This window comes from Oryctolagus cuniculus, chromosome 4 (genome assembly GCF_051225735.1).
Source record: "Oryctolagus cuniculus isolate XC-2025 breed Fujian yellow rabbit chromosome 4, ASM5122573v1, whole genome shotgun sequence".
NCBI lineage: Eukaryota > Metazoa > Chordata > Mammalia > Lagomorpha > Leporidae > Oryctolagus > Oryctolagus cuniculus.
Genome location: NC_142870.1, coordinates 51,414,969 through 51,439,082, shown reverse-complemented (window position 1 = coordinate 51,439,082; position 24,114 = coordinate 51,414,969). Strand labels below are relative to the sequence as shown.

The following is a 24,114-nucleotide window of genomic DNA, read 5'->3' as shown; positions in this document are numbered from 1 at the left end:
TTAAGGGTGCTGGCTATGCCTTCTACTGTTCATTTATTATTTATAGTTCTCTTTACTTCCTACTAGTCAATATCTCTATCCATATCCCATTAGAGTCAATATATTCTTTAACACCTTAGTTTCCTTAAATTTTAGTCACAGAGTATAAAGAATGCTTAGAATCTTTAATTCAAGTATTCTTACATATGCAATATTGGTTGTTTCATCTTTGTTTTCTTGTCTATAATAACAGGATAACTTCCAGTGGAGGATTAAAAGATAAATCAAGAATATTGGGTTTAATATAGTGAACATAGGAAGTGTTCAGTAATTATTAGTTTTTATTTTACTATAGATGTGGCCAACATATTTTACTATTTCACAGTACTTGAGAAATAAACTGGTACTTAAGAATATTATAATGTAATTCTATTAGAGATTATTTTTGTTACCTCTATAATGAATTTGGTGCTAAATTCTTCACCAGGAATAAACTATTAATCGAATTGTTGTGTGAAAATTAAAGCCCCTTTTTGATGACCTAATTTGTTTTATACTTGTCACAAATGCATGAGGCAATAAGTGAGATGTTCCTGTGTCCCCATATAAAAATTCTCTTGATGAGGATATATCTGAAATATTTTATTCATCTTAATGACTGAGAACATAAAACCTGTAATAGTCAAATATCTTGCAGGAAATGTGACCCATATCACACTAATGAAATCTTAAAATGATTATCTTTCCTAAGAGAATTAAAAATAAATCTTAAAAAAATAGAGAGAGAACTGCCCTAAGGGGTCTGAGGCTTGATTTCCAAACAAGGCATTTGGGATGCAAGAGAAAGAAATGCTTTCCTGTGAGACAGCTGCTTTTATTTTGCATAGGCTATTATTATTATGAAAAAAAAAGTGATTTGTAACTGGTTGTGATCAATTAGTTGTAAACACCACTGCGTTTCCACTGGGATCTCACTCGTGGAGATCTTTCATTTAGGTCATTTTTTTTTTTTTTTTTTTTGCCAGAGTGTCTTGGCTTTCCACGCCTGAAATGCTCTCATGGGCTTTTCAGCCAGATCTGAATGCCTTAAGGGCTGATTCTGAGGCCAGAGTGCTATTTAGGACATCTGCCATTCTATGAATCTGCTGTGTATCCCACTTCCCATGTTGGATCGTTCTCTCCCTTTTTGATTCTATCAGCTAGTATTAGCAGACATTAGACTTGTTTGTGTGATCCCTTTGACTCTTAGTCCTATCATTATGATCAATTGTGAAAGAGGCCATGTTTTATATTTGAATTTCTTCTAATTGAGAGAAAGTCAATCAGAAAATACCAAAAAAATTATGTTATCATTTTAGTTTTTGTTTAATAAACACATAAACCTTACTATGTACCAAAATTTCTTATAGTCACTGTTAAAAAATTAGTTTACAACTTACTATAACAATCCTATACAGCCGGCGCTGTGGCTTACTTGGTTAATCCTTCGCCTGTGGCGCCGGCACCCCGGGTTCTAGTCTCTGGGTGCCAGATTCTGTCCCAGTTGCTCCTCTTCCAGTCCAGCTCTCTGCTGTGGCCAGGGAAGGCAGTGGAGGATGGCCCAAGTCCTTGGGTCCTGCACCCGCATGGGAGACCAGGAGGAAGTACCTGGCTCCTGGCTTCGGATCGGCACAGTGCGCCGGGTGCAGCGTGCCTGCTGCAGTGGCCATTTGGGGGGGTGAATCCATGGAAAAGAAAGACCTTTCTCTCTGTCTCTCTCTCACTCACTGTCTAACTCTTCCTGTCCAAAAAAAAAAAAAACTATGAAGTATGTATTACTATCATTTTTTCCTGTATTATAAATAAGAAAATGAGTCACAAAGCTAGTAAGTAACCCTCTCACATTCACATGGCTAGTAAGTGGGTTACCTTTTAGTGAGGTTATAAAAAATAAAAATTAAAAAATCTGTCCACAATTCAAGGGAAAATAAATCATAGTTCACATTCAACAAATAAATTAATTCATAACAGCATTCTTTAATAATTTTCAATGCCACACTAATTAAAATAGAATATCCTGTCCAAGATATTGAATGATATGCATGGCAGAATAAAATCTGGGAAAATCAAATATTCCCAGTGAAAACCAGACTATTGTATTGTCTTCTTCAGAGTGAGTAAAAGCAATCATTTCATCTGTGTAAAAAAAAAAAAAAGAAAAAAAAAGAAAAACATTGATTCTGAAATATCAGACTCAAAGATTGAAAATCAGGTATCTACAGGTGTATATTTGCTTTCCTTTCTTCTCAGGTCAATCTCTAAGCTCACACAACCATGAAAACAATAGTTTTCTTATTCCCAGTTTGATTTTCTTTGTACATTTTACTTAAGGCTTTTATTTTCCTTATCTCCTGTATGTTAGTGTTTGATCTAAAGAGTCCACTGGTTTGGCAGACATAATCTCCTTCCACCCCTGCCACCCATTACAGAAAGAAAAAAGCAAACTTGAGGTAACCTTTCAGTTCCCGGAAAGACATTTTCCCTTTCAGCATTATTCTGAGTTTTTTGTGTTTTTGAACAATCACTTCATATATGAAAATATAAAAACAATCTTACTGACATAGGTAAGCTACTATGATGACTTGATCAAGCTACCTTTATTAGACAATTCTTTGAACCAATTGATTTGATTGGCAAATCTTTAAAATGATTTTTTTCTTTAAATAAATTTTTATAGTCCAGAGGCAGGCTAAAAATGATTAAAGATAAATTCATAATGATTTGCTTGACCTTTCATACAAAAAAACTTAAGCTACTGATTTATTAAAATTATTCCTTGATCATTTTAATACCTATATTGAAAATATAATAAAAGGACTTGGTGCCGGCGCCGCGGCTCACTAGGCTAATCCTCCGCCTAGCGGCGCCGGCACACCGGGTTCTAGTCCCGGTCGGGGCGCCGGATTCTGTCCCGGTTGCCCCTCTTCCAGGCCAGCCCTCTGCTGTGGCCAGGGAGTGCAGTGGAGGATGGCCCAGGTGCTTGGGCCCTGCACCCCATGGGAGACCAGGAAAAGCACCTGGCTCCTGGCTCCTGCCATCGGATCAGCGCGGTGTGCCGGCCGCAGCGCGCCGGCCGTGGCGGCCATTGGAGGGTGAACCAACGGCAAAGGAAGACCTTTCTCTCTGTCTCTCTCTCTCACTGTCCACTCTGCCTGTCAAAAAAAAAAAAAAAAAAAAAAAAAAAAAGAAAATATAATAAAAGGACTTGGTAAAAATTTCCTAATCCTAGTTAAGTATTGCTAGATATGCTATGTTCTAAGTAAAACGGCAAATGTGTTTGATATATTTATATATATAAATATACACTTGTACATACTATGTATAAAAATGCATACCTTTTTACATATAGACAAGTATGTTAATGATTTTAAAAACACAGACTATTGAGTTTTATAATGACATAAAGTGATTGCTAATTTGCTCTGAAGTATATTTGAATACTATAAATTATTCTGATTGTCCAGCTCTTAAGGCATTCGGATATGGCTGAAGAGCCCATGAGAGTATTTTAGGCATGGAAAGCCAACACACCCTGGAAAATAAAAACAAAAAAAAAAAAAAAAAGGAAGACCTAAATGGAAGAGCTCTGCGAGTGAGATCCCAATGGAAAGAATGGGGCCATCAAAGAAGAAGGTACCTTTCTCTAAAGGGAGGAGAGAACTTCTACTTTGACTACGGCCTTGTCTAAATGAGATTGAAGTCGGCGTACTCAAAAGGCTTCCATAGAGTTGGCAACTCATGACTAGAGCCTAGGGAGATGACTGACGCCATAAACAAGAGTGTCAAATTGTTAAGTCAACAACAGGAGTCACTGTGTACTTACTTCTCATGTGGGATCTGTCAGTGTGTTGTCCAATGTGAAGTAATGCTATAACTAGTACTCAAACAGTATTTTACACTTTGTGTTTCTGTGTGGGTGCAAACTGATGAAATCTTTACTTAATATATACTGAATTGATCTTCTGTCTATAAAGATAATTGAAAATGAATCTTGATGTGAATGGAAGGGGAGAGGGAGTGGGAGATGGGAGGGGTGAGAGTGGGAGGGAAATTATGGGGGGCGGAAGCCATTGTAATCCATTAACTGTACTTTAAAAATTTATATTTACTAAATAAAAAATTAAGAAAATTATTCTGATTCTCTTACAACTAAAAATGTGAAAATATGTTTGAATTAAAATAAAAAATCTATAGAAAAATCAATATCATCATTTAGAGAAAAATGAGTGTGTAACATGTAAGTCCAAGAAAAAAAAAAGCCAGACAATGAATCTTGCTTTCTGCACAGATACAGAAAAATTAACACTCACTGATGATTAAGGATCAAGGTCTCACTTAAAACTGCATTACTACAGTGCTTCATTCCCTCCTCTGTTCTAACAAATAAGACAGGATGTGATTTCATGCCTGAAGTAGAAGACAGGATTAATATCTACTTCATCTATAAATAGTGGTCAAAGGCTCCTACTTTTATACTAATATTAAGAATATATCCCTTGTTTCATAAATTACCATGTCTAAGATAACTGTGACAGGTGATTATACTGATATTAGTGACTTTTAATAAATCAACTCTTCTGATAGTTTTACCCTGAGTACTTCCCTCACACAGTGACTCTGGGCTTGGTCATGTGATTTGCTCTGATAAAGTAATATCATGAAATCTGACCCACGCAGAGATTTGAATGTCCTTCCATAGTGGGGCTTGACCTCTTGTAATCCTGCCATGACCACATAAAGCCTCCTTGAGGAGGAAAGCCATAGAAGAGGGAAATACTGTGATCCCAGCCTCCTCAGATGAGCCTATCACCCAGGCAACCTGCCTGCTGCATGCACCTGAATGAGACTTTTCCTAACTCCTCCTCTAAAGGGAGATTGGATAGAGTTTAGTTATTAAAGTTACATATATTTTGTAAATTCTTTTTTTATTTTTATTTTTTGAAAGGCAGAGTGGACAGTGAGAGAGAGAGACAGAGAGAAAGGTCTTCCTTTGCCTTTGGTTCACCCTCCAATGGCCGCCGCAGCCAGCGCACCATGCTGATCCGAAGGCAGGTGCCAGGTGCTTCTCCTGGTCTCCCATGGTGTGCAGGGCCCAAGCACCTGGGCCATCCTCCACTGCACTCCCTGGCCACAGCAGAGAGCTGACCTGGAAGAGGGGCAACCGGGACAGAATCCGGCGCCCCAACTGGGACTAGAACCCAGTGTGCCGGTGCCACAAGGCAGAGGATTAGCCTAGTGAGCCGCGGCGCCGGCCAAAGTTAAATATTTTTAAAAGATTATTTATTTATCTGAGAAGTAGAATTACAGACAGAGAGAGGGAGAGACAGAAAGGTCTTCCATCTGCTGGTTCACTCCCTAGATGGCCGCAACAGCCTGGGCTGATTCGATCTGAAGCCGGGAGCTACTTTGGGATCTCTCACGTGGGTGCAGGTACCCAAGCACTTGGGCTATCTTACACTGCTTCCCCAGGCAATAAGCCTAGAGCTGAATGGAAGAGGAGCAGCCAGGACATCAACTGGCACCCATATGGGATGCCGGCTCCACAGTGAGGGCTTAGCCCCCTATGCCATGGTGTTAGCCGCTAAAGTTATAAATTTTAAATATTGATATATATGGGGCATAACAGGTGCAAGTGTTAGGTAGGAAGTCAGGAATTAACCTATGTGTGTGACAAGGGCCTAAGGAAACTGACATCTACAGCAGTCCAGCATCCCCATTTCAAAGTCACCCTGATAACCTCCCAGGTGCAGTCCAGTATCTGCACTTCAAAGTCCTTCCTGGACCCTGATGACCTTCCAGAGGGTCTTGCCCCTTCTACCTGGCCTGATAAACATACTTCCTCTAAGGCGGGCACCCTAGAGAGAAGCCCCTTGGCTGAAGCCAGCCAGGTTTGCCCTGTCTGACAAATTCAGTGAGAAATTCAGAAAGGAATTTTTCTTATTTATACCCAACACGTCCTTTGTTCTAGAGAAGGAGGAGAGGGGGAGAGAAAAGATGGAAAGGCAAGACCCATCCCCTCAAAAACCCCAGCCTAAGTGTGAACTAGGTACTCTCTCTCAAGTTCTGTCTAGAGAGGTGTCCATGCATTCTTACGGATGTCCCTACCCTAATAAACTTTTCTACTTTGCTTTCCACTGCTCTCTGTCTCATGCCTGAATTCTTTCTTTCACGAAGACAAGGACCCTTAGCTTCTTCTCTGTTGACACAGGATAGTTAAAAACAATTATGCAGAAGTATACTTGGCATCTAGATTAAAGTACAATCATACTTAGGCTACTATGGTTTCCCTTTTTATTTTTCTAGTCCATACCAGTATATATTTGTTGAACATACACAGGAATGGCTTACATAACTTCCTGCAAATTCTTCTCTTTGAAGAAGGCAACAGAGAAGTATTGTGATCACATATATCCCTTTTGTGATTACTATATTTGCTCAAAGTGTACAATTCATTTAGAAGCAATAGTAGTGGCAGCTGTACTTGTAGTGGGGTGGTAGCTATTGAAATCATAGTTGCCATGTGAAATGTACTGTGATAGATCTCTTGTCCCAGTCATAAATCACAATAGGCCTATAAGGAAAGAATGAAGGACTTTTAATGGATCCATTTCACAAATTATTTGAAGCTTAAATGAGGATTCTGAGCTGCAAACCTAAGTCCACTTAATGCTACAGGCTGAGGTCTCAATCATGGTGCTAAACGACTGACATTTTCTATTTATCTACCCTGTTGCTGTAGGGCTCCAAAGGCTAGCTCTAAGATCAAGTAATACTTCTCTTACCAAGATGTTGGAAGCACAGACCTGTTAGATATTTTTCCACTACGAGTAAGATGCTATACAACACAAAAGACCAAGAACAAACAGGAAATAAAGAGAATTGTGAGCACAAACACCTCCACAGAGGAGGAGGAGATCCAACTGGAGAATGTGTGTGTTGTCTCCTGTGATAGTGCTTCTGCTCATGATGGTGATGAAGGAAAAGTTTGTGAAAATATTTACGTTGGAGATGGGGCTTCTACATAAAAGCATAGAAGGCTGTCAAATTTAAGCTCAGCACATAATTTGTGGTCTAACACAGGATACTTGAGAGTGGAATTAACAATTATATTGGGCTTAAAGTTATAAACTGTGACAATTTATGGAACACTGTATTATTTGAGGGTACTTCATAAATTTTGTGTAAAAATGAATTAAAAGATGTTTGTTTTGGTGAAAACATTTGAAATCCATGCATAGTCTTCACATAATACACATGCACTTTCCATAAACATTGTGAAGACTCCAGGCCCAATAGTCATATGGACTTAAGATTGGTTTGTAATACTGAATTGCTGTCACCAGTGAAGATGTCACTCATCATGAGATGAAAAACATTTCAATGTATTCTATGGGAAGTAATGTTCTCAAATTTCTCTAAATGTCTAAAGTTCTGGAATGAGGGTTTTCCAGTTATGGTAATACTAAACATATTTTACAAAAGAAAATATTAAAACTAGGCAAATTGTAAGTATACAAAATGAAAGTATAGAATATTAAAATTTGCAAGTTAAAATACAGTATTTTATTATGTCAGATCAAAATCTTCCCATTAAAAACGAAAGACAGAATTTTCTAAAGTGCTCTAGTTTTATACTTGGCTATATTTTAGCAAACATATCATTATTAACACCCCTTAGGAAGCATATTTTATTTAAAAATAAAAAAGGAGTATGAAAAGAAAAATATGAGAATGCTATTGACTGTAATGATAGTCTTGAAAAAACAGATATACAATTTGTTATTTGAAAAAGTAATTTTCAAATGCTTTGTAAGGAAATAGATGCCTGGAGGACAGTTTTTCCCCAACATTACATTTTATCTAACAACCATTCTGTTTTCTGAATGTCTCTTAACACATTCAAGCACTCTGCTGTTCATTTTAGTGTCCGTCAGCAAACCCTTGTGTATTTCCAGATGAATATAATGCCTGAAAGATTATAAACCTTTCTAAAAATTAATGACCAATGCAAAAGTCTTAAATAAACAGATCATTTCTCCTCACAAATCTTAATTACTAGCAGTTGTTCAGCTAAGCTTTCCCAAGTTCCCTCTATAGATGAAGAACATCATTTTATTCTTCACAACTATATCATTATACATTTCCAGCACCCCTGAAACTTAAGTATGCTACATTATTTTAACTTTTATTTAGTAAATATAAATTTACAGCTTATGGATTAAAGTGACTCCCCCCCCATAACTTCCCTCCCACCTGCAACCCTCCCATCTTCCGCTCCCTCCCCCATCCCATTCACATCAAGATTCATTTTCAATTCTCTTTATATACAGAAGATCATTTTAGTATATATTAAGTAAAGATTTCAACAGTTTGCACCCACACAGAAACACAAAGTATAAAGTACTATTTGAGTACTGGTTATAGCATTAATTCATATTGTATAACACATTAAGGACAGAGATCCCACATGAGGAGTAAGCACACAGTGACTCCTGTTTTTGGCTTAACAAATTGACACTCTTGTTAATGGCATCAGTAATCACCCTAGGCTCTTGTCATGAGCTGCCAAGGCTATGGAAGCCTTATGAGTTCACCGACTCCGATCTTAGTTAGACAAGGTCATAGTCAAAGTGGAAGTTCTCTCCTCCCTTCAGAAAAAGGCACCTCTTTCTTTGATGGCCCATTCGTTCTGCTGGGATCTCACTTGCAGAGATCTTTTTTAGTTTTTTTTGTATGTTTGTTTTTTGTCAGAGTGTCTTGGCTTTCCATGCCTAAAATACTCTCATGGGCTCTTCAGCCAGATCTGAATGCCTTAAAGGCTGATTCTGAGGCCAGAGTGCTGTTTAGGACATCTGCCATTCTATGAGTCTGCTGTGTATCAGCTTCCCATGTTGGATCTTTCTATCCTTTTCAATTCTATCAGTTAGTAATAGCAGACACTAGTCTTGTTTGTGTGATCCCTTTGACTCTTAGTCCTATCATTATGATCAATTGTGAACTGCAAGTGATCACTGGGACTAGTGAGATGGAATTAGTACATGCCACCTCGAAAGGATTGAATTGGAATCCCCTGGCACATTTCTAACTCTACCATTTGGGGCAAGTCAGATTGAGCATGTCCCAAATTGGACATCTCCTCCTTCTCTTATTCCCACTCTTATATTTAACAGAGATCACTTTTCAATTAAATTTAAACACATAAGAATAACTCTGTGTTAATTAAAGAGTTCAATCAATAGTATTAATTAGAACAAAAAAAATACTAAAAGGGATAAAGTATTAAGTTGTTCATCAACAGTCAGGACAAGGGCTGATCAAGTCACTGTTTCTCATAGTGTCCATTTCACTTCAAAAGGTTTCCTTTTAGATGCTCGCTTAGTTGTCACCGATCAGGGAGAATATATGATATTTGCCCATTTGGGACTGGCTTAATTCACTCAGCATGATGTTTTCCAGATTTCTCCATGTTATTGCAAATGACCGGATTTCACTGTTTTTGACTGCTGTACAGCATTCTATAGAGTATATGTCCCATAATTTCTTTATCCAGTCTACTGTTGCTGGGCATTTAGGTTGATTCTAGGTCTTAGCTATTGTGAATTGAACTGCAATAAACATTAAGGTGAAGACAGGTTTTTTGCTTGCCAATTTCATTTCCTTTTGTCAAATTCCAAGATTTGGGTTAAAATCAGAGAAGAAATCAACAGGTTTGAATCCAAAAAAAAATTACAAAAGATCAGCAAAGAGTTGGTTTTTTGAAAAAAATTTTAAAAATTGACACACCATTTACTCAACTAACTAAAAAAAGAAAAGACCCAAATAAGTAAAATCAGAGATGAAAAAGGAAATGTAACAACAGACACCACAGAAATAAAAAGAATCATCAGAAATTACTACAAGGACTTGTATGCCAGCAAACAGGGAAACCTTTCAGAAATGGATAGATTCCTGGACACATGCAACCTACTTAAATTGAACCAGGAAGACATCGAAAACCTAAACAGACCCATAACTGAGACAGAAATTGAAACAGTAATAAAGGCCCTCCCAACAAAGAAAAGCCCAGGACCAGATGGATTCACTGCTGAATTCTACCAGACATTCAAAGAAGAACTAACTCCAATTCTTCTCAAACTATTCAGAACAATCAAAAAAGAGGGAATCCTCCAAAATTCTTTCTGTGAAGCCAGCATCACCTTAATCCCAAAGGCTCAAAAAGATGCTGCACAGAAAGAAAATTACAGAACAATATCCCTGATAAACATTGACGCAAAAATCCTCAATAAAATACTGGCCAATAGAATGCAACAACACATCAGAAAGATCCACCCAGACCAACTGGGATTCATCCCTGGTATGCAGGGATGGTTCAATGTTTACAAATCAATCAATGTGATACACCACATTAACAAACTGCAGAAGAAAAAACATGATTATCTCAATAGATGCAGAGAAAGCATTTGATAAAATACAACACCCTTTCATGATGAAAACTCTAAGCAAACTGGGTATGGAAGGAACATTCCTCAATACAATCAAAGCAATTCATGAAAAACCCATGACCAACATCCTGTTTGAATGGGGAAATGCTGGAAGCATTTCCACTGAGATCTGGTACCAGACAGGGATGCCCACTCTCACCACTGCTATTCAATATAGTTCTGGAAGTTCTAGCCAGAGCTATTAGGCAAGAAAAAGAAATTAAAGGGATACAAATTGGGAAGGAAGAACTCAAACTATCCCTCTTTGCAGATGATAGGATTCTTTATTTAGGGGATCCAAAATACTTTACTAAGAGACTATTGGAACTCATAGAAGAGTTTGGCAAAGTAGCAGGATATAAAATCATTGCACAAAAATCAACAGTCTTTGTATACACAGGCAATGCCACAGCTGAGAAAGAACTGCTAAGATCAATCCCATTCACAATAGCTACAAAAACAATCAAATACCTTGGAAACAACTTAACCAAGGATGTTAAAGATCTCCACGATGAGAATTATAAAACCTTAAAGAAAGAAATAGAAGAGGATATCAAAAAATGGAAAAATCTTCCATGCTCATGGACTGGAAGAATCAACATCATCAAAATGTCCATTCTCCCAAAAGCAATTCACAGATTCAATGCAATACCAATCAAAATACCAAAGACATTCTTATCAGATCTGGAAAAAATGATGCTGAAATTCATATGGAGACACAGGTGCCCTCGAATAGCTAAAGCAATCTTGTACAAAAATAACAAAGCCGGAGGCATCACAATACCAGATTTCAGGACATACTACAGGGCAGTTGTAATCAAAACAGCATGGTACTGGTACAGAAACAGATGGATAGACCAATGGAACAGAATAGAAACACCAGAAATCAATCCAAACATCTACAGACAACTTATATTTGATCAAGGATCTAAAACCAATTCCTGGAGCAAGTACAGTCTATTCAATAAATGGTGCTGGGAAAATTGGATTTCCACATGCAGATTCATGAAGCAAAATCCCTACCTTATAGCTTACACAAAAATCCACTTAATATTGATTAAAGATCTAAATCTACAACCCGACACCATCAAATTATTTGAGAACATTGGAGAAACCCTGCAAGATATTGGCAGCAGCAAAAACTTCTTGGAAAAGACCCCGGAGGCACAGGTAGTCAAAGCCAAAATTAACATTTGGGATTGCATCAAATTGAGAAGTTTCTGTACTGCAAAGAAACAGTCAGGAGAGTGAAGAGGCAACTGACAGAATGAGAAAAAAATATTTGCAAACTATGCAACAGATAAAGGGTTGATAACCAGAATCTACAAAGAAATCAAGAAACTCCACAACATCAAAGCAAGCAACCCACTTAAGAGATGGGCCAAGGACCTCAATAGACGTTTTTCTAAAAAGGAAATCCAAATGGCCAACAGACACATGAAAAAATGTTCAGGATCACAAGCAATCAGGGAAATGCAAATCAAAACCACAATGAGGTTCCACCTCACTCCGGTTAGAATGGCTCACATATAGAAATCTACCAACAAAAGATGCTGGCAAGGATGTGGGGAAAAAGGGACACTAACCCACTGTTGGTGGGAATGCAAACTGGTCAAGCCACTATGGAAGTCAGTCTGGAGATTCCTCAGAAACCTGAAGATAACCCTACCATTCAACCCAGCCATCCCACTCCTTGGAGTAAGCTACATTTACACCTGTGTTTTCGAAGTTCAATGTGAGTAAAAATCATTTGGGGAGATTTAAAAAATATATATCCCCAGTCTATATCCTCAGAGGCTCAGCTTCACTAAGTTTTTACCAGGGCATAAGAATTTCCATTTTTAATAAGTAACTCAGGCCATTCTGTTGCTGGCTGCCCTGGAATACATCCTTGATTTGGTGCTTTTAAAGACAGTCTGCATTACTTTGTGGAAGGAAAGTAAATGTGCATGCCGAGTTCCCATCAAACTACTGAGAACTTTTTAAGTATATTCAATTTTGAGACAGTTTAAAAAAAACTGCACAATCATCCTCATTATTTTGCAAAAATGTAAATTAAAAAGTAAAAGTAAAAAAAAGAATAATGGTAGAGAGGCAGTGGAAGGAAGCAAAAGTATCATTACCCTTGGCAAGGTTTTTTGAGGACCCACAATAACTACACTAAGTTACAAAATCCAGAAACCTTAAATGCATGCACACATAACTTTTGCATAAAATAGGCTAATAAAGTCATAAAATTAGGTAAAAATATAAAAGAGATTTCATTTTTCTGAGACATTGAAATACTAATTAATATTTATTTCCTATTGTTTATTATGAAGTTACATTTAAGGTGTTGTTCAAGACAAAATGCAAACATTTCACTTTTATTTGGGAGCATCTTGCTATAACTATTGAGAATATTTGTTCTTATTTGATTTTGTCATACTTTATACCATTCCACAGTGATGTACTTATTAATGTTTTAAAGGGGGCAATCAGGAAAGTGGAAAAGGTCTGCATTAAATAACATAGGAAGAAGTACATTCAGTGACTTACAAATGCCAAGTTTTATAAGTAATAGTGGCATATATTAAGGCCAACTTCTGCAAGTATCCTGAACTCAGGCTGTGTGGGATGTTGTCAATTATTGTATAGCCTTTTTGGAATCTTGTCCCTTATTCTCTGTGGTTGCTTTGACATTGCTTGATTGCTCTGTCAGTTCTAGTATATTCAATTTAGTTACCATTTATTAAGTGCCCACTGTCATCAAGAAAGTAATTTCTATCCTCACTTTTAAGTCTTGACAATTCTGGCTCACTCATTGTCTCTACCTTATCACCAGCACATGTTTCCATTCACTTCTTGTAGTCCCACATCTCTACACAAATTCAGCTTACTAGTTCTGCAGATAAAAGACTCATCCACATGTCTATCTTTTTAGAACATTTGCCCTTGTTATAACACTCCACCTTTTTCTTCCTCTGTGTTTTATATCCCTTGTGATTTATTCCCTGAGAAGACATTAATTTTGACAGGTTCAGATTTAAAAGACTTCATGATGAACTATCTTTATTACTGCACTTAGAGGTTATCGTATCCTATATAAGGCTTTTAATTAATCCCAATGCATTTAATTTTTTTCATTCTTGTCAAATTATTCTGTAAAGGGCCAGGTAATATTTTATGCTTTGCAGGCCCTATGTATCTCTATTGCATTTCCCATCCCTGCTATTGATGCACAATGAAAATAACCTTAAACAATACTTCATGTATAAGAAAAACTGAATTGTGAAACCTTAATCACAGTTACTAAAATTTGAACTTTGTGTAACTTTCAGACATCATGAAATTGTTTCCCCACTATTTACAATTATCTAAATCATTCTTAGCTTTCAGGTTTGTGAACACTTGCTGTGTCGTCTTGTACACTGCTGCTAGGTTCACCTTCAGAAAACACTGCTTTCTTTGTTACCAGCAATTCTTTAAACTTCCAAATGCCACCCTCTTACCATTCACCCATTATCTTTTTTTATTTTTTGACAGGCAAAGTGGACAGTGAGAGAGAGAGACAGAGAGAAAGGTCTTCCTTTGCCATTGGTTCACCCTCCAATGGCTGCCGCGGCTGGCGCGCTGTGGCCGGCACACCACGCTGATCCGAATGCAGGAGCCAGGTGCTTTTCCTGGTCTCCCATGGGGTGCAGGGCCCAAGCACTTGGGCCATCCTCCACTGCACTCCCTGGCCACAGCAGAGAGCTGGCTTGGAAGAGGGGCAACCGGGACAGAATCCGGCGCCCCGACTGGGACTAGAACCCGGTGTGCCGGCCTCGCAAGGCGGAGGATTAGCCTAGTGAGGCACGGCTCCGGCCCACCCATTATCTTTTAAAAATGGACCTCCTTCCTGGGCAGTTTTCCCGGATTCCAGTCTGAATACACTTATTTCCCTTATAACATGTATATTATTTCCCTGGCTGCTGCATTTGGAACTCAGTCCATTTCTACCTCACCTCCCAGCTCTAGGTGTAGAGCCACCCTTTCATCCCTTATATTTTTCTTATTTTCATGCCCCTCCACAGTTTGCAGTATGTCTTTGGCTAGATGGAAGCAGACATCCCTGGAGAGAGATGGTATTGAATCCATGTTGGTTTGGGATGTCAAAGTTTGTTTGCAGGATTTCCCAGGTGGTCTCTGTGGGTATACCAAATGATGTTGATGTGTCATGTGGCTTCTTTATCTTAAATCTTCATTAAGCCACTACCTCCAAATGAAATCCAAATTCCAGCTGGGAATTGAAACAGTTTAATAATGACTTCTAACACATTTTTGGCTTTAACTCTTAAATCAACCAATTCAATTAATTTCCTTAAAAGAGTAAAACGCATCTTTACTTACATCACTGAGTACATTCAGTGATGTGTTCCTCCACTTAATTATTCATTTAGTCAACAGATAGTGAATGGGTAGTAAATTCCAGACACTGTTAAGGCAGATACAAAAATCAATTCAGCAAGTCTCTTCTACACACTAAAAATATACCAGAAGTCATCAAAAAACTGATACAAAAGAAGCATCACTTCTTGGAGTTGAGAAGTAGGGAAAACTTCCTGTAGGGAGGTGGAATTTAAGCATTGAACAGAAAATGGGCAGAAGTTTACCATACAGAGGTTGGAGGAAGATATTTCAAGGCAGTTGCAAACACATTTAGCATAGTTCAACGATATAAGGGAGTATGGGGGTGGTGAGGGGGCATAGCATATGCATAGGTGATAGAATGTTAAAGCACTATAGAGACAGAATAATTGGGCCTGAATCCCAATTTGTCACACACTGGCTGTGTGACCGTAGGAAAGTCACTTTAGCTCTATTTTCTTTTGTAAAATGGGAGTAGCAGTAACATTAACTTGATGCGTTCTCACGGGGATTAAACAACTTCATATTTGGCACAAATGTGGACTGTGAGGCATAAACATCAATAAAACTCTCCAACTAGTTTTAGTGAAAGCCAAAATTAAGACTCAATGAATTAGCCAAAAGTTATCTCCTCCCTGGGAATTACTGTCCCACTTATCACACACCTTTAGGATGCCACAACTAATATAAACTAAGCTTTAAAAATTCAGATTCCTAAATTCTACTCATAAGATCTTTGGCTACATGGTTCTGCATTGGACAGGGTCAAGGGATACTTATTTTTTCAAAGGATCCCAGGTTATTCCAGGAAGGTAGCAGGCATAATATTATGTATCCAAGAGACATGTAGCATACAGTACTTTGCATTATGACTATTAATTATATGGTTTTTACCTTCTGTGAAAAATAGCATTTCCTGAAAGGCATGTTCAATATAAACATGAACACAATAGTTCCTTACACAGATGTAATAAATATATCTTTGTGCAATTTATTAGAGAACAAAGAAAAGGAGCTAAGTCATGTTTTTTAAACTCCATATGTCCTACTGCTTGGGCCCTGCACCCCATGGGAGACCAGGAAAAGCACCTGGCTCCTGGCTCCTGCCATCGGATCAGCACGGTGCGCCGGCCGCAGTGCGCTGGCCGCGGCGGCCATTGGAGGGTGAACCAACGGCAAAGGAAGACCCAAGCACTTGGGCCATCCTCCACTGCACTCCCTGGCCACAGCAGAGAGCTGGCCTGGAAGAGGGGCAACCGGGACAGAATCCGGCGCCCCGACCGGGACTAGAACCCGGTGTGCCGGCGCCGCTAGGCGGAGGATTAGCCTAGTGAGCCGTGGCGCCGGCCCCCTTCCAATGCTATTTTAATGTCTTAGAGGTTTCAACCATCTTCCACTAATGTTCCAAAAATTTTGTATATTGGTCTAAAAACTGAAGGTGATGACTCATAAACCCAAATTACTAAAAACACTTGAAAGCACTATCTACACTTAAAATTCAACATGATCCAACCTAGCTTAATTACATTTATCACAAATCTGTTATTCTTTCTGATTTACTTGTGGGATACTCCATATTATCAGCCATATTTGCTCCAGCTTAAACCACCAGGACAATCTTTCACTGCTTCAGGTTCTTAATTCAGTAGCTTCCTAACTGATCCTACTTCCATTTTGCTTTTTTTTTTTTAATGAATTTTCAACTCAGTAACCACAGCAATCTTGTTGCCGTACGAGATGGATTGTGACACTTCTCTGATCAAGGCTCAATGTCCCCTGTATTTATTTCACTGAGCAAAGATTAGCACACTTTCGCTGGACTTACATAAGAGATGCAATTCTCACCTTGTGTCCAATCCACTCAATCCCTCCAACCCCATCACTGCTGATGTTCTTCCCACCTGCTTCTGCCTGACAGCATTCGTTTTTGCCATTCCTTCTATCATGAATAACCATTTCCAAGAAATACCAGGAATGACTTCCTTATCTCCTTCATGTCTTCATTCAAATAACATCACTACTTTAAATAAAATTGCAGACTGCCCTGACCATCCAACAACTCAGCTCCTTTTCCTTTTTTACTGCTCTATGTCTCTCAATAGCATTTGTTTTCTACGTGATTATGAGTTGTATTTGTATTTTTTGTGCATTTTCTGCTTCTCTGCCTGGTGCAAATAAGCTCTTAAACAGCAGGGCTTTTTGCACAATTTGTTCTTTGTCTTATCTCCAGTACTCACGAATCAATGAATATTCATCAAATAAATGACTCTACCATGGACAAATATTAAAGTTCTAATGATTTGACCCCTACAGTTTTTCTTGCCTGAATTCCATCCATCACTAATGTCACAGCTTGGAATAATACATTTTGCTGGAATCACTACCTTCTTCAAGAGGTCTCTCCCTAATCCATTACAACCTATATCCTGCTGCAAGAATAATCTTTATGTTCAATTACATTCAATGCCACTGTTTAACAAATAAAGGCCAAACTCCATCACATAACATTCAAAAAATTCTTTTAATTTGAATCCTAGATGTCACACTCAAGTAATTTGTGAATGTCTCACAATTTCTCACTTCTGTGCCTCTGGTCATATGCAGTTTTAACCACCTGCAGCAGTTTTCACTCCAGTCCTTGCTTATTAAACCCTACTCTTGCATCAAGTCACTATTCAATTACTACATTTTCACTGAGTTATTCTCCCAGCCAAAAATAATTTTCTTCTCTCAACAGATGTGGTCATAGCATAATTAGATATGCTTGTCATACTTTTCCTATTAGTTTATAAGCTCTTTTCCAACAATGTGAAAATAAGTTCTATTCGTTTCATGGGATTATTTGTATGTCCTATGTTTGCATTCTTCTTGATTTAGACAAAAATACATTTCATATAAATTGCATTGATTGAACGAAAACATGAAATTTCTCTGAGTATAGCTCTATAGTCTATGTCAGAGAATTGCATTAAAGTAGACTTTGATGCATTATTCAACAATCCTGGAGCTTCATTTGTCGATAATGCCACTGTGAATGACTGCCAAATGTCTTGCTATAATTGGCATCAACTAGAACATTTCTCAACTAACTCCTTCAGAAGGAAAATTAAGTTTGGAATTATTTGTTTTGGGTGAAATCATGTTCCCAATGGTCACTGCTTCCTTCCTTCCAATTCAAGTTATGCAAACCAATTATTTAATAATCCATCCTACAAGTACTATTTTGCACACAGCAGTCATACGATAAACACACTGCACTGTAGATTTGGTTTTAAAAAAAATAATTTATACAAAGTTTCCCTATCTCTAGATTTCAGGCACATCTCTAGATTTCAGCCTACAAGCCCCTTAAATTAGATTGTGGACGATATTTTCATTTTTATTTCTGTTTTATATCTTATAGTATTTAGAAATGAATTAAGTCAATATGCTACTTTTTTATAGTTTGTCTTGATGGGTCTTATTTATGATCAACTAATTTTGACAAGGGATGAGATAGTCCCTTCAGTAAACCATGTTAGGAAAATCTGATAGCCACATACAAACAATAAAATTGGCATTTCATTTTATACCTTATGCAAATATCAACTCATAGGGATTAAAGACATTAATATAAAATCTGAATCAATAAAATTCTTAGAAGATGCCAGCGGCGCGGATCACTAGGCTAATCCTCTGCCTTGCAGCGCCGGCACACCGGGTTCTAGTCCCGGTCGGGGCGCCGGATTCTGTCCCGGTTGCCCCTCTTCCAGGCCAGCTCTCTGCTGTGGCCAGGGAGTGCAGTGGAGGATGGCCCAAGTGCTTGGGCCCTGCACCCCATGGGAGACCAGGAGAAGCACCTGGCTCCTGCCATCGGATCAGCGCGGTGCGCCGGCCACAATGCGCTGGCCGCGGCGGCCAGTGGAGGGTGAACCAATGGCAAAGGAAGACCTTTCTCTCTGTCTCTCTCTCTCACTGTTGACTCTGCCTGTCCCCCCCCCAAAAAAAAAAAACAAAACAAAACAAAAAAAAAACCTCTTAGAAGAAAACCATGAGAAAGTTCTAAAAAAAAAAAATTCATATGTACCCTATCATCATAACACATACAAATTGAAATCCAAGATGGTAAAAATCCATGAAATACTTGAAGTTTAATCCCTTTTAAAATAAAATAATTAAAATAAAATCTAATAGGAAGATCAATTATGTAAAAACATTTAAAGGAATAGAATACCTATCATCATAGAGTACATATGATTTCCCCAAAACAGAGCAAGAGAACCTATAAATATCAATTTTGAACTAAAATATCCACTTAGAGAAATAATATATCAGTTTATCAACATTAACTGTATATAGTGACATATTTTTGCATATTGAGGGTTTGAATCTTATGTCACTCACAGTGTTTTTATCAGTAAATGAATCCCTAGCAATGCTGAATAATGGATCAATGTCTACTTTACTGGAATTCTCTAATGGATGTTTTAGAACTCTACTCATTATCATGTTTTGTTTGGTCAGTACCATTGATAAATATATCAAATGCATTTTTTTAAATCAAGAAGAATGTAAAATTTCAAATTGTTTCTTGTTCAGAAATACTATCAGCTTTTATAGATTGATTATACTCACTAAGAATGATGACTTACATAGCTTAGCACTTAATTATCTTGGATTTTCTATACAGATAATATTATCTCTGGACAATAAGGATCTTACCTCCTTTCCATTTTTAATTTATCTATCCTTAGAATGAGGTCATCAGTTAGAATCATGCCAGGGGATCCCAATACAATCCCATCAAGGTGGCATGTACCAATGCCATCTCACTGGTCCAAGTGATCGCTTTCAGTTCACAATTGATCACACTGATAGGTTTAAGAGTCAAAGGGATCACACAAACAAGTCTAGTGTCTGCTAATACTAGCTGATAGAATCAAAAAGGGAGAGAACGATCCAGCACGGGAAGCGGGATACACAGTAGACTCATAGAATGGCAGATGTCCTAAATAGCACTCTGGCCTCAGAATCAGCCCTTAAGGCATTCAGATATGGCTGAAGAGCCCATGAGAGTATTTTAGGCATGGAAGGCCAAGACACCCTGGAAATTGGGATCTGAGAGTGAGATCCCAATGGAAAGAATAGGGCCATCAAAGAAGAAGGTACCTTTCTCTGAAGGGAGGAAAGAACTTCCACTTTGACTATAACCCTGTCGGAATAAGATTGAAATCAGAGAACTCAAAAGGCTTCCATAGCCTTGGCAACTCATGACTAGAGCCTAGGGAGATTACTGATGCCATAAACAAGAGTGTCAAATTGTTAAGTCAACAACAGGAGTCACTGTGTACTTACTTCTCATGTGGGATCTGTTCTTAGTGTGTTGTCCAATGTGAAGTAATGCTATAACTAGTACTGAAACAGTATTTTACACTTTGTGTTTCTGTGTGGGTGCAAACTGATGAAATCTTTACTTAATGTATACTGAATTGATCTTCTGTCTATAAAGATAATTGAAAATGAATCTTGATGTGAATGGAATGGGAGAGGGAGCGGGAGACGGGAGGGGTATGAGTGGGAGGGAAATGATGGGGGGGAAGCCATTGTAATCCATTAACTGTACTTTGAAAATTTATATTTACTAAATAAAAAATTTAAAAAAAAGAATGAGGTCATCGATCAAAATGCTGAACATAGTAGTAGTGGGCAGTTTGTCAAGTCTCTCGATTCATCCAAACTTTTTCAATAAAGATGTTTTGGATACATCCATTATTGGGTCAATAATATTCCATTCTGAGGTCAGCATTTGGTATAAGCATTAGGCCAGCACCCCATATTGGAATGCTTGTTTTGAGTCCTGGCTCCTCTGTTCTCAATCAAGCTTTGTGCATCCTGGATAATGGTTCATGTACCTGAGCCCTTGCTACCTTTGTGGGTGAGACCCAGATTGAGTTCTGGGCTCCTGAATTTGTCCTGGCCCAGTCCTGGCTTCTGTGGGTATCTGAGGAGTGAATCAACAGATGGAAGCTCTCCATCTCATCTTCCTCTCTCTTGGCCTTTCAAATAAAGTGAAAAATAAGATACGAATTTAAATTAAAAAAATACTCCATTCGACTTTTACTTTGCCAACAGTCTATCATGAACAGGTGTTGAAATGTATCAAAGAATTTCCTACATCTATTGAGATGAACATATTTCTCCTTTAATCTGATAAGGTGATGAATTACATTAAAAGATTTTTGTTAAAATATCCTGGAGTCCCTGAGATAAAACCAATGTGGTCATGCTACATTATTTTTGCACATCATTGTAGTCAGGCTTTGTTTTAATATTGTAATTTCTTTTTTTTCAAATATGAAAGACTTGATTTCTCTTTTTTTGTAGATGTTGTATTAAGGTTATATTAACTTTATAGGTTAGGAAGAGTAACTCTTTTTCTAAACAATGGAGAAATTAGAATAAATTAAAGGTTTTCTATGTTGGGAAGATTTTAATGCTTCACATAAACCATGTGATACTTCCCTAGTTCATTCACTCCCACTGTGTTTTATAATCTCTAGTGTTCACTTTCTATCTTTTGCAGCTGATTTCCTTGTTCCTTGCTGCTTGTTGTTTTTTTAAGATGAAATCAGTCATAAGAGAATGCCCACAACCTCCCACCATCACCAAGTACCCACATATCTTCATCTCTATCCAACTTGTTTCAAGAAAGGAAGTGATCAAAAACTGCTGTCAATGATATGGCGATTTTAACTCTCTCAAAAATGGATAGATGAAGCACATTGTGTAATAAGACTACGAGTAATTTTTTTATAAAATTTTATAAGGCATAGGTATTCATTTTTAAAGTAGAAAGAAATGAAATTAGACATTTTAGAATCTCAGACCAGATTTATCTATTTTTTCTATTCTTTATCATAATCTTTTGACTAGTTTTCTTTTCATTGAGATAAGAAGTCAAGGAAGGTGAACACAAAATGAAATGAAACATTAAATCATGAAAGCACAGTCCTGGCATGGAATCACTCATCCAGAGATCTGAATAAAGAAAATGTATCTCCATAGTTCTCCAGCGCAAGACCATACAATCCAGCAAGGAGTTGAATCAGGTACTCTCATGTTCAGTGCAGCATTATTCACAATAGTTAAGACATGGAAATAGACTTTGCAGATGCTATTGCTCAGAGCTCCCCATGGCCAGCCATGGTTAACCTCACTGAGTTCTCAGGCATTGCCATCAAAGGTGAACATTTGAAGTATGTCTATTTCTAGCTATTTGTAGGCAAAGTTTCAAATACATCAGAAAAATGCCATGCTCTGAGCACTGGAGAAAAAAGCATTTGGTTATAAAAGTTCCCGCTTTTATAAGTTTATCCCAGGTTTACCCAGTATGGCGGTGACTTCATACACTATAATGCCACTGGATGCAAGTTCATCTACAGACACAAGTTTGATGATGAGAATATCATCCTGATATCTAGTCCACAATAAAGGCTGGAACTAACACAAATGCATTTTCATTTGCACTGCCAAGACTGAATGGTAGCATAGCAAGCATGTGGAACTTTCAGAGTGAAAGAAGGCATGAAGGTAGTGGAAGGCTTGTAATATTTTAGGTTTGAGAATGGCAATACCCTAAGTTCACCATTGCTAACTGTTTACAACTCTAATACATCTGGCTTGTGACTTTTTACAGAGAAAGGGAGAGAGACAAAGAGAAAGATCTTTCATCTGCCAGTTCAATCCCTAGAGGGCCACTACAGCCAGCGCTAGGCCAGGCTGTGGCTAGGGGCCAGGACCTTCATTTGGGTCTCCTATGTGGGTGACAGGAGCCCAAATACTTGGGCCATCTGCTGCTCTTCTTCCCAGGCTATTAGCATGGAGCTGGATCGGAAGTGAAGCAGCCAGGACTCGAACTGTCATCCATTTGGGATGTCAACATCATAGGCAGTGGTCTTACCTGCTAAGCCAAAATGCCAGCACCAGGCATGTGTTTTATATTAATCAAGAAAATGTTCCTTCTATAGATAAGGAAAGCTCTCTCTCAAACCCAACTTCTGGTAACATCCTATATATTTTTTATCTTATTGCAGTACTTTGTGTTCCAGGTTTTCCTTATTCTCTTCCAAGTCTAGCAGGATTGCAGTTTAAAAGACATTATTGTGAAACAAAAACTAAATAACAAAATAACACATAATTATTCTTAGGTGTTTAAATTTTAACTGAAAAATGATCCCTGTTAAATATAAGAGTGGGAATAAGAGAGGGAGGAGATGTACAATTTGGGACATGCTCAATCGGACTTACCCCAAATGGTGGAGTTAGAAACGTGCCAGGGGATTCCAATACAATCCCATCAAGGTGGCATGTACCAATGCCATCTCACTAGTCCAAGTGATCAACTTCAGTTCACAATTGATCACACTGATAGGTCTAAGAGTTAAAGGGATCACACAAACAAGACTAACTGCTAATACTGCCTGCTAATACTAACTGATAGAATCAAAAAGGGAGAGAATGATCCAACATGGGAAGCTGATACACAGCAGACTCATAGAATGGCAGATGTCCTAAACAGCACTCTGACCTCAGAATCAGCCCTTAAGGCACTCAGATCGTGGAAAGAATGAGGCCATCAAAGAAGAAGGTACTTTTCTCTGAAGGGAGGAAAGAACTTCCACTTTGACTATAACCCTGTCGGAATAAGATTGAAGTCGGTGAACTCAAAAGGCTTCCATAGCCTTGGCAACTCATGACAAGAACCTAGGGAGATTACTGATGCCATAAACAAGAGTGTCAAATTGTTAAGTCAACAACAGGAGTCACTGTGTACTTACTTCTCAGGTGGGATCTGTCCTTAATGTGTTGTCCAATGTGAAGTAATGATATAACTAGTACTGAAATGGTATTTTTACACTTTGTGTTTCTGTGTGGGTGCAAACTGATGAAATCTTTACTTAGTATATAATGAAATCAATCTTCTGTATATAAAGATAATTGAAAATGAATCTTGATGTGAATGGAATGGGAGAGGGAGTGGGAGATGGGAGGGGTGCAAGTGGGAGGGAAATTATGGGGGGGGGAGCCAATGTAATCCATAAACTGTACTTTGGAAATTTATATTTACTAAATAAAAAAAGAAAAAAATAACATATAAATAATGTTAGGCATTATTCAATGAATGAATGGATGAAAAAGAGTGTTATAACTGACAGTACTTCAAAAAATCTGTGGGAAAATGTAATTA

General features: G+C 38.0%; 1 protein-coding gene across 5 annotated transcripts in view; it reads right to left on the bottom strand.

Annotated features, from left to right (window-relative positions):
* EPHA6 (EPH receptor A6) overlaps positions 1 to 24,114 on the bottom strand; it is a 1,031,027-nt gene that overhangs the window by 735,462 nt on the left and 271,451 nt on the right. The window lies entirely within an intron of this gene.